Raw genomic sequence first — 16,077 nt, 5'->3', positions numbered from 1 at the left:
TTCAGTGGGTCCCATGAGACTTCACAATATTTTTTCGAGCATTAAATGAGCTTAGAAAATTCTGTAAAAATTAAATACTAACCCCCGTGTTGTGGGCTTCGCATAAGTACCTTCAATTTGTGAAAATTCAACAGTTGCTCAAGTCTACAATTTCGGGCCAGGCAGACAAGCTACCAAAAAAGTCTCCGAATTGGGTCGAGGTTATAGGCTAACCCACCATCTTCAAACGTCCCAAAAGCATCTCCACGGTCGGAATTGGCATAGGTAAACCTGAACCCTCATTTTTCTTAATTATCTAGTGCTTGATTTCGATTAAAAATCTATAAAATATTCGTGGTAGGTTAGAAAAATATAATTCCTTTTGCGTTAGCTCTATAATATTGATAAGGACCGCGGGGCAAAGTTTTAGAATTTTTAGAGTTCATTTGGGTAGTTTTTGTAAAAGGGATAATTGTAGGGACTAAATTATAATTTTTCAAATAGTGATTGTTGACTGTTTGGATGGGCGCAGGAGGGGCCATATGATGTGATTGAGTTGTGGATGTGTGGCTTGTGAACATAGAAGTGCATTTTAAACCCTTTTTCAGGTTGGGTAGGTCCTAGGTATAGGGGAGTCTCTGCCTGATTTTCGGCACGACCTAGAGTGTCTTTGGTTTTTTTCAAGCTTGTATCGAGTCAAATATATTAAATAATTGCTATGAAATTGTCAGGTAAGCCGGAACAGTCTTCCTCCTTCGCCTAGCCACCGCAGTGACTTCGGTTAAGTCAGTGAGTAAAATATTAATTTTAATTGTAATTTCGATATTATTATATGTTTAAGTATGTCTATGCATCACTTATAAATATATATATATATATATATATATATATATATATATATATATATATATATATATATATATATATATATCTATGTAGTTAAATACTAGGCATGATTTATATTACATTTTAAATTGATGAAGTGTTATGGATGTTGTTTATGGTAATTTGGTGCAGTGTGTATGCGTTGGCGTGCGTGTGGTAGGGTATTGGATATGGACAGGATGGGTAGACACGGCTTGAGAGACACTCGCTGGGACCCGGTCCTTTATGGATAAGTCAGAGTAGACACTGCTTGAGAGACACTTGCTGGAACCCCGCATATGGTTTATTAAGTGAAAGTCTACCTTGAGAGACACTCGCTGGCAGAGGTTGGATTAAGAGGGCTGTATAGGGAATTAGCTCCCATATGTGTATTGCTTGACAGTGTTGGGTGTGTGAGTGCTCCAAATTTGCCTTTTTGCTATTATGATATGAATTGTATGAAAATTATGACGATGTTGCGTTTCACTCCACAGGGTGCATTAGTTTTAGATAACTATAGAAATTGTGGTTAAAATTGGTATTTTACTCTCTGAGTTAAACGCTCACTCCTGTTCATCTATTTTTCCAGGCTATAGGAGGATTATTTGTTGTGGCTAACCTGCTCTTCTTCTTCGTAGGTCCATTAACAGTATTTAATGTATTTTATACAATTGAGTTAAATTTTAGACTCCGCATGTGGTAGAAGTACTTATTTTTATTTTGGGCCTGTATTATAAAAGTTATGTTAGACCTGTAAAATTGTTAACTGTAAGCATGATAGAATTGAATGAGGGAGCTGAGCTCCCATTCGAGTTATGGCATTTTGATTGTATGGAGGGTGAGCTGAGCTCTCCAATTTATTATATATTGTGTTTATAGGTCGGGCGAGTCAAAAACTCTCTGTTGAATGGTCCATTTTATGGCCGGACTCTGTCTAGTTGAATTCTTGAAATTAGGCCCAAATGGGCCTTAGAATTGGGTTGAGGAATAGTTAGACTTACTACGGGCCTCAGGGGCTTTAAGCTGGCCCAAGTCCTAATGCCGGTCTGGCCCATGGGTTGAGTCTTGACAAATGTCGTATCAGAGCTTAGGCTCCAGATTCATAGGAAAAATATGTCTAAAGTTTTGGGAAGAGTCTAATAGGAGTCACATGTGGAGAATAGGGTCCACATTCGTCCTTGCATTGTCATCTTTGCTTCTAGTTTTTGCTTTATATAATTGTGTGTAAATATGAGTCTATAGAGCTGTGTAACATGCTGTTTTGAATTTTTATGGGCTAATGCTGCTGAATTTCAGGAAAATATGTAGAAGCAGAAGAGCTGCAACTGCACCAGAATGGGATGTGCCAGACAAGGTGTCGACACAAGATGAGGCGCTTGCCCCGAGGAGGCGGAGTAGGAGACCTAGAGCTGCTCAAGTAGAAGAGCAGCCGCCACCAGTTCAGGAACAGTCTTTTATGGCTCAGGGTCCCATGGACCCAATGGCAGCTACCTTAGCCGGATTGCAGAGAACCATCGATATGATGGCACAATATATGGTCCACCCTCCACAACAGCAGCAGCCCATCGCACCAAGAGGGGAACCTTACAAACAAATAATTAATTTCAAGAAGTTGATGCCTGGTACTTATGATATGACAGATGTGTTAGTATTATGCCCTAGAGCATATCATTTAGTATGTATCTTGTACATATTTTATTAATAAAAGGCATTTTTACTTTTTTATTTACATAATATATTTATGTGTAATAGAAAAGGTCCATTGATATTTTGTTAGAAATTCTATTCTTAAGTTGTTAAGAATATGAGTGATAATATTTCTAGCACAAAGTATCATAAATAGGTTCACAATCAAGGATTATTCACAATAAGGACATGACTTATCCAGAAAGATTGTATTCATGTTTGTTCCTAAGTTATTTATATGAGATATAAATAAGATGGAATGGTGAGTCTCATGCCATATAACAAACATGATAGGCACTTATACATGATAAGTAGGTCGAACCAGTGACATTTATGACAAGCACATAGAGTTTACTCTTGTCAATGTATTGTCATAAATCATATCAATGCATATAATCTTTAGACTTGAGATAGCACAGTTATCTTGCATATAAGTGGTTTGAGTTTGATACTGCTTTCATACTTGTATTGTGTATGGGTATATGGGCATGTGTTGGCTCCTACTAGTTATATATAGAGGCAGGTGTTGATCAAGATGGAACTGTTCCTCTAAGTAAATAGGGATAAAATCCTATGTTCATTTAATTGTTCTTGATGTTTCAAGTTCCTAGCCAGGACAGATAGATTTAATCAGAAAAGAGTTTCTGATGAGAAAATCTTTTAATCGAGAACTGGAATTAAAAGAGAACATAATATTCATAGCAAATGGGGTTTGACATAAACCATGACTCCAGCTTGAGTTGGGATTTTGTAACAGAGAGATTCTAGTGCATGGTGACATATGATTATAGGTTCATTTAAGGTAAACCTTATTACTGATTAGGTGGCCATGGCATGCTATGCTAGGTGTTAACCATAGTCTATGAGGTGCATAAAATGATTTAGAGAAATCATTTATGGTAAGAAAGAGTTCTGATGATATTAAGAGTTGATATCATGTCTCATTGCTAATTAGTGATGAGCCTAGTAAGTCACACACATACACAAGTAATCACCAAATTAAATATGATTTCATTAATTAATTAAAGAGTTTAATTGATTAATTAAATAGGTTTGGTTTGCAATTAGATTGCAAAGTCCCTAGCATGGCTTAAAACCAAATCTAGATTTTTGGATGTATAGTACAAGTTAAATTTATATTTAAAGTGTTTAAATATGAATTTAATTAATGAGAAAATTAATTAGTAGAGATTAATTAATTAATTTATATTTGATATAAATTGATTAGAAGAAGAGAAATAATTATTTTGGGTTGAGAACTAAAAATTAAGACACAGGGGTATTTTGATCATTTCACAAGGTGACATATGGCACCATGAGATGATGACACATGGCGCTACACATAAGCTTGTCATACATCTTTTAATCATGTAAGATGATTAAAATCAAGATTAAATATAGGTTTGACACTTGGCACAATGTGATTGGGTAAATTAAACCTAGAGCCAATCAGAAGGTGACATGCGGCAAGGGTTTTGAGTGATGACCTAGCTATATAAGTGTTGTTATGAAAGAGTAAAATGTGTGGGCTGTTGTTCTTCTTTGGTGCAGCCACCCAAAGAACATCTCCCCTCTCTTCTTCTTCATCTCTTATCAATTCAAAGAGATTAGCTATCAATCTCTTGAATTAAAATTACTAGAAATTGTTTCTAGTGTCCTGTTTACATCTGTAATATCTCAAAAGGCAAAACTTGATTTTCTAATTCATAGAAAAAGCTTTAGAAGCTGTTCAAGGGTTGCCATAGGTGATCTTGGTGTGGACAAGCTAGAGGGACAACATCTGGTGTCCTAAAGACGCATCCCAAATGTGCCAAACACACTGCAATGCATCAAGAGGTTAGTGCACTTGTTCTTGATCTAATCTAAGCTTCTTAAAATTTATCTGATTAATTCTAAAATCTTAAATGGAAAATGTAGATCCAAAAACATATTAAAAGAGTTTTAATATGTTGTTTATCATTGAAATCAAATAATTAAAAATGAATCTTGCATGATGCATGTGATCCTAGGTGAAAATTTTTTAATTCAATGGTATAAACATGTGTTTTTCATGCTTTCGCTCCTTCAATTGGTATCAGAGCCACTATATTTGCCAGTTAGATTGTTGATTATATGATTTGATTGTGTGGTATGATCATGAGAAGATAGATCTATTGCTAGTTGCAAAGAAAGGTGGCGGCTTAGTGATGAACACCATTGTGTGCGCAAGGTTTGTTCATCCCTTATGGTGCACATGGTTTTGGGCAATATTTGTGCAATTGTTGTATTATCTAATGCTCATTATTTTGTCCATTTTATGTCTAATTAAATTATTTAATTAGAGTTTTAATCACACAATTAAATTTTGATTCAAATCTGAATTTTAAAAATTATTTGAAAGTGATTTAAATCTGAATTTTTAAAGTTGTTTGAATGTGATTCAAATCTGAATTTTTAAAGTTATTTGAATGTGATTCAAATCTGAATTTTAAAAGTTGTTTGAATGTGATTCAAATATGAATTTTTAAAATTGTTTGAATGTGATTCAAATCTGAATTTTTGAATTTGTTTGAATGTGATTCAAATCTAAATTTTTAAATTTATTTGAATGTGATTCAAATCTGAATTTTTAAATTTGTTTGAATCATATTCAAATCTAGATTTTTAAGTTGAATATGAGATATTCAATTTAATTTAAGTATGTATGTTTTATTTAGTTGTTAAATAGTGATATGCATGATGGATGATCATGGGCTATAAAAGACCAATGTGATTGGATTTATTTCTTTTATGTTTCTTTGTGTTGTAATTTAAATTAATTTATTTTAATTTATTTTTAGGCATGTATTATTAAGGTTGTAATAATTTTCAGGTTGTAATTTCATTTATTTAGTTCTTTTAAATTCGCCTTGGTATGCTAAGAATTACTATGTAATTGGATTGCAAGAAGATCAAGGAGGTCAAGAGTATTGGTGGGCAAGATCAAGTGTTGATTATGTACTCCTTCAGCAACTCTTGTAATATGAATGAATGAAATGCACCTAGGAATGCCTTGATTTAATTCTTGGTGGCTCAGAATTGAATCCCTTAGAAAGTCCATGATCATACCATATTTATTTATTATCCATGAATGCATGAAATGTATGGGAATGTATGCAAGTATATGATATATGCATGCTAATTGGATAATGTGCAAAGTGAGACCTTAATGGTAATTAGGACGACCACAAAATCTTTCAAACAAATTATTAAGTTGGATATGTTATAATTAAAATAATTATAACATGGGGCCTCCATTGAGGCAATTATTTTAAGAAATTTTAAATACTTGCATATGATGCAATTAATTTAAGAGATTTTCTTAAGAATAATTGTTAAGCATGAGATGTTGTAAAGGCCAATATTGGATGTACCTGAGGACATTAAAATTATTTGCATAATTACTGGCTCAATGGGATCAACTTAACTAATGCAAGATAAGTCAATAATGGATGTACATGAGATTTTAAGCATTAGGGGCTAGGTAAAGGATTGAACCTCACATGAGATGTGATGGGCAAGGAGTTGCTCACTTATAATTTATTGTAATTCCAATAATGGATGTACCTGAGGATGATCAATGGAATTATAAGAATTCAATCACCCACTAGAAATCCATCCAACTAGGATTTCCATTTTTTACTTTGGAAGTGTAGGATTCGCTAAGTTAGTGGGAGGACCAATTTGATTAAAAGACCATAATCATTTTGGTTAAATACATAATACATTTACTAATTAATCTGGTTATTTTTTGCAGTTAATTTTTTGATAATAATGAACACACCACAACCACCACCATCCAATATCCTTGCAAGCATACTTGATCGCAATAGGTTGACAGAACCTAATTTATCTGATTGGCTAAGAAATTTGAAACTTGTCCTGAACTTTGAACATATAGGATATGTTCTAGACTCAAATGTTCCCGGTCCCTTACCTCCAGAGGCCATTCAAGAGGAACATGAAACTTTGGACAAGTGGAAGGAGCATGATATGAGAGCTAAATATTACATGCTTGCTTCCATGAGTAATGAGTTACAGAAGCAGCATGAGAACATGCAGAGTGCGAGTGAGATTCTCCTTCACCTACAAGAGTTATATGGTGAGCACAATAGGAATGCTAGGTATGAGATATCTAGACAGCTATTCTGCATAAGGATGTCTGAAGGACAGAATATTGGGGATCATGTCCACAAGATGATTCGGCTGATTGAGCAGCTGAAACATCTTGACTTTAACATGGATTTCCAACTACAGACAGATTTGATCCTTCAGTCCCTTCCTGAGTCATTTGGTAATTTTGTGACAAATTTTCATATGACTAAACAAGAATGCACCTTGGCTAGTTTACTCAACATGCTAATTATTGCCCAAAAGAATATGCCGGGCAATAAAAGAAAAGAGGTAGCTTTGATTACATCTTCTTCTGCTGAAAAGTTCAACAAGAAAAAGGGCAATTAGAAAAATGAACCTCAAGTTCCAGGACCTTCCAAGAAGATAACCAAACAGAAAAACAAAGATCAAAGCTGACAAAGGCAAAGGAAAGTGTTTTCACTGCCAGCAGGATGAGCACTAGAATAGGAACTGCCCAGAGTATAGCAAGTAGTAGCAGCTTGCAGTAACGAGATATTAGACTCTGAATTGGCATTGGTTCAACTATTGAAGCCTTAGCCATAGGATCTAGATCTTAATACATGTGTGGACATGTTTTGTATTTAAATAAGGTTATGCATGTACCTGATGCCTTTTAATAACATCATTTCTATATCTAGTTTGACTAGAGATGGTTATGAACTTTAGTTCATAAATGATGTTTGCAATATTTATTTTGGAAATAAATATGTTGGTTCGGGTTATATGCATGATGGACTTTATTATCTAGATAATAATATTAAATACAAATCTAATGCAAGCAATATAAAAGAATGCAATGCCATGATGAAAATTAACTCAAGTTCAAAATATATTTGGCACTTAGGGTTAGGTCATGTTGCAGAAGATAGGATTACAAAACTGAAGAAAATAGAGATTTTATCCTCATTGGGCTCTGAGCCAACTCCAACTTGTGAATCTTGCCTACAGGGCAAAATGACTAGATCACCCTTTGTAGGACAAGGGCTAAGAGCAGAAAATATTTTGGAGCTAACACATAGTGATGTATGTGGTCCATTTAAAGAAATGGCTAGAGGTGTTTTTCATTACTTTATTACCCTTACTGATGATAAATCAAGGTTTGGGTATTTGTATTTGATGAAATACAAACATGAATCCTTTGAAAAGTTCAAAGAATTTAAATCTGAAGTAGAAAATTAAACAGGAAAGAGTATTAAAGCTCTTCGATCAGATCGTGGAGGTGAATACTTGAGTACTGAATTTGATAAATACTTGAGAGAGCACGGCATTATTTCCTAGCTGACTCCTCTAGGAACACCACAGTTGAATGGTGTATCTGAAAGGAGAAATCGTACCCTATTGGATATGGTACGTAGTATGATGAGCTATACTGATATGCCAATCTCCTTTTGAGGATTTGCATTAGAATCAGCTTTGTATATTCTGAATAGGATTTCATCAAAATCAGTATCTTCCACACCTTATGAGATATGGCATGGAAGAAAACTAAGTCTTAAGCATGTTAAGATTTAGGGTTGTCCAGCTTGTAACAAAAAGCTGAACACTGATAAATTAGAAACTAGATCAGAAAAGGGTCGATTTGTTGGATATCCAAAAGATAGTTTTGGATATTATTTTTATTTGCCTACATCACAAAAGGTTATGGTAAGTAGAGATGCCACATTTCTTGAACAACAGTTTGTTCAAGAAGGAGGCAAAGGAAGGCAAATAGAGTTAGAATTGGAGAATTCTGACCAACCAACAGATCATATGGATATAGATCCATCTAGTCAACCTACACCTATTGATGAAACATCTATTGCTGTTCCTCGTAGAACAACCAGGGTATCTCACCCACCAGTGAGATATGGTTTCCTTCATAAAGAAAAATAAGAGTTGTCTACTCATGAAGAAGTAGATCATGGAGATGATCCACTTGCCTATGAAGAAACTATATCAGATATAGACTCTTCAAAAATGGATTGATGCTATGAAATCCGAGATTGATTCCATGTATAAGAATCAAGTTTGGGATCTTGTTGACCCACTTGAAGTTATTATACCTATAGGGAACAAATGGATTTTCAAGAAGAAAATTAGTTCTGATGGAAAGGTAGAGACCTATAAGGCAAGGCTAGTAGCGAAAGGGTTTCACCAAAGGCAAGGAATCGACTATGAGGAGATTTTCTCGCCTGTTTCCATGCTTAAATCAATTAGGATTCTATTAGCAATAGCCACATACTATGATTATGAGATTTGGCAGATGGATGTCAAAACAGCTTTTCTCAATGGATACATTGAAGAAAACATTTTCATGGAATAACCTAAGGGTTTTGAATCCCAAGATGGTTCCAAAGTGCCCAAACTAAAGCGATCCATTCATGGGTTGAAACAACCTTCGAGGAGTTGGAACATCTGTTTTGATAAAGCCATTAAGTCATTTGATTTTATCAAAAATGAGGATGAGCTATGTGTATATAAGAAGGTTAGTGATAGTGCTATCATTTTTCTTGTCTTATATGTGGATAATATTCTATTAATACGTATTGACACAGGTATGTTGACAACTATAAAGGTATGGTTGTCAAATACATTCTCCATGAAAGACTTAGGAGAGGCAACCTATATTCTTGGAATTCGCATCTATAGAGATAGAGCGAAAAGAATAATTGGTTTATCCCAAAATCTATACTTGGAAAAGGTGTTAAAGAGGTTTAATATGCTTGATTCCAAGATAGGATTGTTACCAGTGAGACATGGTATCCACCTTTCTAAAGAGATGTCTCCAAAGACACCTGAAGAAAGAGGTAAAATGGCCAGGATTCCATATGCTTCGGCTATTGAAAGTTTGATGTATGCAATGTTGTGTACTAGGCTAGATATCGCATTTGCTGTTAGTTTGACTAGTAGGTATCAATCCAATCCAGGTTTGGAACACTAGATAGTTGTCAAGAATATCCTTAAGTACTTGAGAAGAAATAAGGATTTATTCTTGATATATGAAGGTAGTTACTTGCAATTGGATGGTTTTACTGATTCTGATTTCCAATCAGATATCAATGATAGAAAGTCTACCTCTAGGTTTGTGTTCATTTGTAAAGGAAGTGCAGTTAGTTAGAAGAGTTCCAAACAGGGTACGACTGCTGGTTCCATTACAGAGGCCGAGTATATTGCTGCATCAGATGCTGCAAAAGAAGCTGTTTGGATATAAGAAACCCCGGTCTCACTAGAAATCCAAACACATAGAAAAGCGCTATCACATTATCAAAAAAATAGTTGGGCAAAACAATGTAGCCATGTATAAAATAGTATCAGTTGAAAATCCAGCTGATTCATTCACTAAGCCTTTGTCACAAGCTCAGTTAGACCGACATCTTGAGAAGATGGGTCTAAGGTATTGTAATGAATGGCTCTAGTGCTAGTAGGAGATTATTAGTATTATGCCCTATAGCATATCATTTAGTATGTATCTTGTACATGTTTTATTAATAAAAGGCATTTTCACTTTTTCGTCTACATAATATATTTATGTGTAATAGAAAAAGTCCATTGATATTTTGTTAAAAATTCTATTCTTAAGTTGTTAAGAATATGAGTGACAATATTTCTAGCACAAAGTATCATAAATAGGTTCACAATCGAGGATACTTCACAATAAGGACATGACTTATCCAGAAAGATTATATTCATATTTGTTCCTAAGTTATTTATATGAGATATAAATAAGATGGATGTAACACCCCTTACCCGTGCACAGTATATCCGAGTAAGCAATGTCACACGGTGTATCGGCACCCTCTATTTTACCTTAATCAATTTTTGTCATAGTTTTGAATATAGTTTTTGAAATATAATTTATTTAATCCATTTATCAAAATTATTATTTATTTGAGGTTCCGAAAATTTTATAGAAAATCCGGCAGAGTACCGGCTAAAAATGGAGAAAACAGTTCTTCGGAACCTGTGAAGAACACTTCCAATAACTATATTCAATCATCTCAAACTCCAATAATCATCAAATCTCAACAATTTTCAATTTCAGTTCTCAATCATCCATCACATGTGATAATCAAGTATAAATCACAATAAACATTCTCTTTTCCATTTGCAAACATAATTCTCATTATTTACATGATCATCAAAATACATTTCATAAGTTCAACTACAAATGAGAAAATGAAAATTTAGTTACAAAATACCAAAATGACACCTAGTGTCCTACCAATGCACTGCAGAAGTTGAGGTGACACGGACACTGTGCAGAACTGTAGGATGGACTCACCCAGTCTGCGGTCTACTGGGCTCACGATCTGTATCTCCAGAACCTACGCGTGGCAAAAGCAACGCGCTAAGCAATAATGCTTAGTGGTGCAATAATAAAATAAAAGAAAATAGCAGAAAATAAATATGTAGTGAATGTATATGTTTTATTTGTTTTGAATTTATATATCATTAACTTGTCCACTTTCCTTCATTTGGTTGCCCAAGTAACCTATACTGGATGACTGGACTGGATAAACAGGTAAACTGGCACTGGGTATCAAGTACCTCGGGCCGTCACACCATCGGTCACATATGTATCTCCCGGTGTGCAACAGAATAGCTAACAAGCTGTAAATAATATCAGGCACAAGGCCAAAGCTCAATACAAGGTCAGAATGGCTAAAAGCCATGAAATCACAGAATGGCATGTTGCCATGTGCAGTACTGCTAACTGAACCCTATTGGCATGCCAAACTATCCAAACCAATCTTGTTAGGTATACTAGGGCATTTGAAACTTTTAAATTCTTCAATTTGTGAATTTCTAGTTTTGGTGTCACTATTCACCTCATTGGTCAACAAAAATGTTGACTTTTGGATAGAAAATAGGTATATTGGTTTTGACACTCCCAACATACCACATTTTGCATTTAAAATTTGTTGGAATTAACTCCTAAATCCATTTCCAAAGCTAAAACCTAGAGAGCAAAATTTTCAGTTTTTGTGACCCAACTTTACTGTTCCATTGGGCCCTGTTGCAGTGGGAATTTGAGGAAATGGTAAACATGAAAGTTGTTCCTTATTTTGTCTAGTTGAATTTCCTTTTTTGAATCACTCCATTTGGAGTTTTGTAGCTCCAGATATGGTCCAAAAACCAAAGCTGGCCGGATTGCCAAAACTGCAGAATTACCAAATCTACAGTACCATGAACAGTGACTGTGATTGCATTTTTGAATAGGTTCTGGCCATAATTTGGGGTAGGTTTCTTCATGAAAGTTGTTTTTCTATGTCTTAACTTGTTGCTGTAAAAATTTCAGGTCAATTGACCATATCTACAGTGAGTTATGGCCAAATGAACAGTTACTGTCCATTTGGTCATTTCTGCAGGTGCTGTTGCAGGGTATCCGGATTGGGGCCAACTTTTGGTCCTCTTGCTTTGGTCTTTTGGGCATGGTTTCTTCAGTAAAAATGTGCCATTATAAGCCTAGTTTCATGTCCAATTGGCCAAACACCAATTGGACCTACACAGCCAAAGTTATGGCTGTCTAAGTGGGCTGGAATCTCAGCCTCATTTCTGCTGTCTTTAGACAGCCTTCCATTTTAGTTTTGCCATGCATTAACTCACTTCAAATTATGATTAACTTGCCTTAAATGGTCACTAATTGACCATTAGAATGTCCATTAATCAATTCAAATGCCAAGTCCAATTTTCACTCTTAAAACCCTAGTTCCCATTATAAGTTTTCACAACACACCTTAATTACTAACTCATTCACTAACCACATGCATACATGGTTTAAACATGATCTCTAATCCTCTTTAAGTCTATCAAAACACTCTATTATTGTTCCTTCAATAGGGCTGCCGAATTTCATGTACACATACACATGAGTTTTTGTCCATTTAAATTACAATTCCTTACTAAATTCAAGTCCCTAATCATGAAATTAAAGAGTTTTAAGTAAATAGGTGCACTAACCTTTAGGTGGCAGATTTTTCCCAAGTTTAATCTTCACTTTCTTTCCTTTTCTAGGCTGCCAAACACTCTCCCAAGATGAGTGGACAAATTTTAATGAAAGGGGTTTAGGGTTTAGTGGTGTAACAAAGGGAGAAAGGGAGCTTGCTTGAAGCTTTAATGGAGGTTGGCTAGGGCAAGGATTTCGGCTGCATATGAGGAAGGGGATGGCTGCTGGCTTTTTGATGATTTTGGTCTTCATTTATCTCTTTTATTAGTTGTTAATTGTTTGTTTAATTGTGATTGGTTATGGCTTTTAAATGACATCATCATGGTGTCATAAATAAGCCTTTTTTTCTCATTTTCTTTTCTTTTCTTCACTACTCATTTTCAATTTAATTTTTAGTAATGTTTATTCATATTTTATGTTATATTAATTATTTACTCAACTGGACAAGTCGGCCAAAAATCACCTCTGAAGGCGAAATGACCAAAATGCCCTCCGTTTGGCTTAACGGGTCAAAATTGTCTGTACCGATTGAAAAATTTTTCTAGGTATTTTCTTGGCATTCTAATGCCATAGGAAGCTCAATAACCCTTCTCTGGAGTCCCAAAAATTATTTTATAATTTTTCCTCCGGGTCTAGGGCTCCTAGTTGCGAGAACCGCAACTTCTCTCTGGGTTACCCATCGCTAGGGCACCGGCTCGTTTAACTTGGTTGTACTTTATTTCTAAAATTTTTACTAAATTTTTCTTATTAATATTTGAGTTAATTATGGTTCCTGACTTTAGTTTAAATATTTTTCCGGACGTTCTAGCTGTCCGGACCGACACCGGTCACCGAAACAGTAGAATGTACGGAGTTGCTACCGGGAGGGTGTTACAATGGAATGGTGAGTCTCATGTCATATAACAAACATGATAGGCACTTATACAAGATAAGTAGGTCGAACCAGTGACATTTATGACAAGCACATGGAGTTTACTCTTGTCAATGTATTGTCATAAATCATATCAGTGCATATAATCTTTAGACCTGAGATAGCATAGTTATCTTGTATATAGGTGCTTTGAGTTTGATACTGCTTTCATACTTGTACTGTGTATGAGTATATGGGCATGTGTTGGCTCCTACTAGTTCTATATGGAGGTAGGTGTTGATCAAGATGGAATCTATTCCTCTAAGTAAATAGGGATAAAATCCTATGTTGATTTAATTATTCTTGATGTTTCAAGTTCCTGACCAGAACAGATAGATTTAATCAGAAAAGAGTTTCTGATGAGAAAATCTTTTAATCGAGAACTAGAATTAAAAGAGAACATAATATTCATAGCAAATGGGGTTTGACATAAACCATGACTCCAGCTTGAGTTGGGATTTTGTAACAGAGAGATTCTAGTGCATGGTAACATATGATTATAGGTTCATTTAAGGTAAACCTTATTACTGATTGGGTGGCCATGGCATGCTATGCTAGGTGTTAACCATGGTCTATGAGGTACATAAAATGATTTAGAGAAATCATTTATGGTAAGAAAGAGTTCTGATGATATTAAGAGTTGATATCATGTCTCATTGCTAATTAGTGATAAGCCTAGTAAGTCACACGCATACACAAGTAATTACCAAATTAAATATGATTTAATTAATTAATTAAAGAGTTTAATTGATTAATTAAATAGGTTTGGTTTGCAATTAGATTACAAAGTCTCTAGCATGGCTTAAAACCAAATCTAGATTATTGGATGTATAGTACAAGTTAAATTTATATTTAAAGTGTTTAAATATGAATTTAATTAATGAGAAAATTAATTAATAGAGATTAATTAATTAATTTATATTTGATATAAATTGATTAGAAGAAGAGAAATAATTATTTTGGTTTGAGAACTCAAAAGTAAGACATAGAGGTATTTTGGTCATTTCACAGGGTGACATGTGGCATCATGAGATGGTGACACATGACAATACACATAAGCTTGTCATATGTCTTTTAATCATGTAAAATGATTAAAATCAAGATTAAATATAGGTTTGACACTTGGCACAATGTGATTGGGTCAATTAAACCTAGAGCCAATCAGAAGGTGACATGTGGCAAAGGTTTTAAGTGATGACCTAGCTATATAAGTGTTGTTATGAAAGAGTAAAATGTGTGGGCTGCTGTTCTTCTTTGGTGCAGCCACCCAAAGAACATCTCCCCTCTCTTCTTCTTCATCTCTCATCAATTCAAAGAGATTAGCCATCAATCTCTTGAATTAAAAATACTAGAAATTATTTCTAGTGTCCTGTTTACATCTGTAATCTCTCAAAAGGCTTCTAATTCATAGAAAAAGCTTTAGAAGCTATTTAAGGGCTGCCATAGGTGATCTTAGTGTGGACAAGCTAGAGGGATAACATCTGGTGTCCTAAAGACGCATCCCAAAGGTGCCAAACACACTGCAGTGCATCAAGAGGTTAGTGTACTTGTTCTTGATCTAATCTAGAGTTCTTAAAATTAATCTGATTAATTCTAAAATCTTAAATGGCAAATGTAGATCCAAAAACATATTAAAAGAGTTTTAATATGTTGTTTATCATTGAAATCAAATAATTAAAAATGAATCTTGCATGATGCATGTGACCCTAGGTGACAATTTTTTAATTCAATGGTATAAACTTGTATTTTTCATGCTTCCACTCCTTCAAGATGATGCTTATCGATTTTTCGTTTTCTGCAAACATGTAAGGATGGAGTTGTAGTTGATTGATAAGAGGCTTATAGAGTGTGTGCAGGATGTATTGGGGCCAGTGTTAAGACAGTGGATGACAGACTACGTACTACCTCGTATAGAGGGATTATCACAGACCCAGTTTGTGGAACCGTTCATCAACAGGTTTGTGCCAGAAAGTTTCAGAGATAAAAAATAGTAGGCCTTTGAGGCCTTAAGGCAGAATGGTAGATCCGTAGATGAATATACTACAGAATTTTTAAAACTGAGTAGATATGCCCCCACAGCAGTGGCTACAAAAAGTATGAAGGTAAAGAAGTTCCTAAAGGGGCTGGACAGGAGGTATGCAAACCAGACCATGATGTCTGATATGTCTTTTGATATGATAGTTGATCGAGCTAGATAGATTGAGATTAGTTATACAGGAGATGACAGTGGAAGGGCAAAGAAGAATAGAGCAGAAGGTTCTTCAGGTATTCCCTACATGGGTACCACAGATAGTAGAGGCCAAAATCACTATAGAGGAAGGGGTAGAAACAACAAGAAGGGTGGTTTTAAACACAAATCTCGAGGATTCAGACTAGGGTATGGATCCAGTAGTGGTCACAGTTCGAGTTATAGAAGTTCTGGGTCTGGTTCAGGATCCTCCTTGGCACCTTGCACACAGTGTGGAAGAGCACATTCAAGACCTTGTATGATGGGTTCAGGAGTATGTTTCTGGTGTGGCCAGCAGGGTCACTTTGCTAGAGAATGTCCAATGTTCAGCGA

The sequence above is a fragment of the Hevea brasiliensis genome, chromosome 12 (genome assembly GCF_030052815.1).
Source record: "Hevea brasiliensis isolate MT/VB/25A 57/8 chromosome 12, ASM3005281v1, whole genome shotgun sequence".
NCBI classification, from domain to species: Eukaryota; Viridiplantae; Streptophyta; class Magnoliopsida; order Malpighiales; family Euphorbiaceae; genus Hevea; species Hevea brasiliensis.
The sequence above is the reverse complement of the archived record's forward strand: the minus strand, read 5'-3'. Positions refer to the sequence as shown.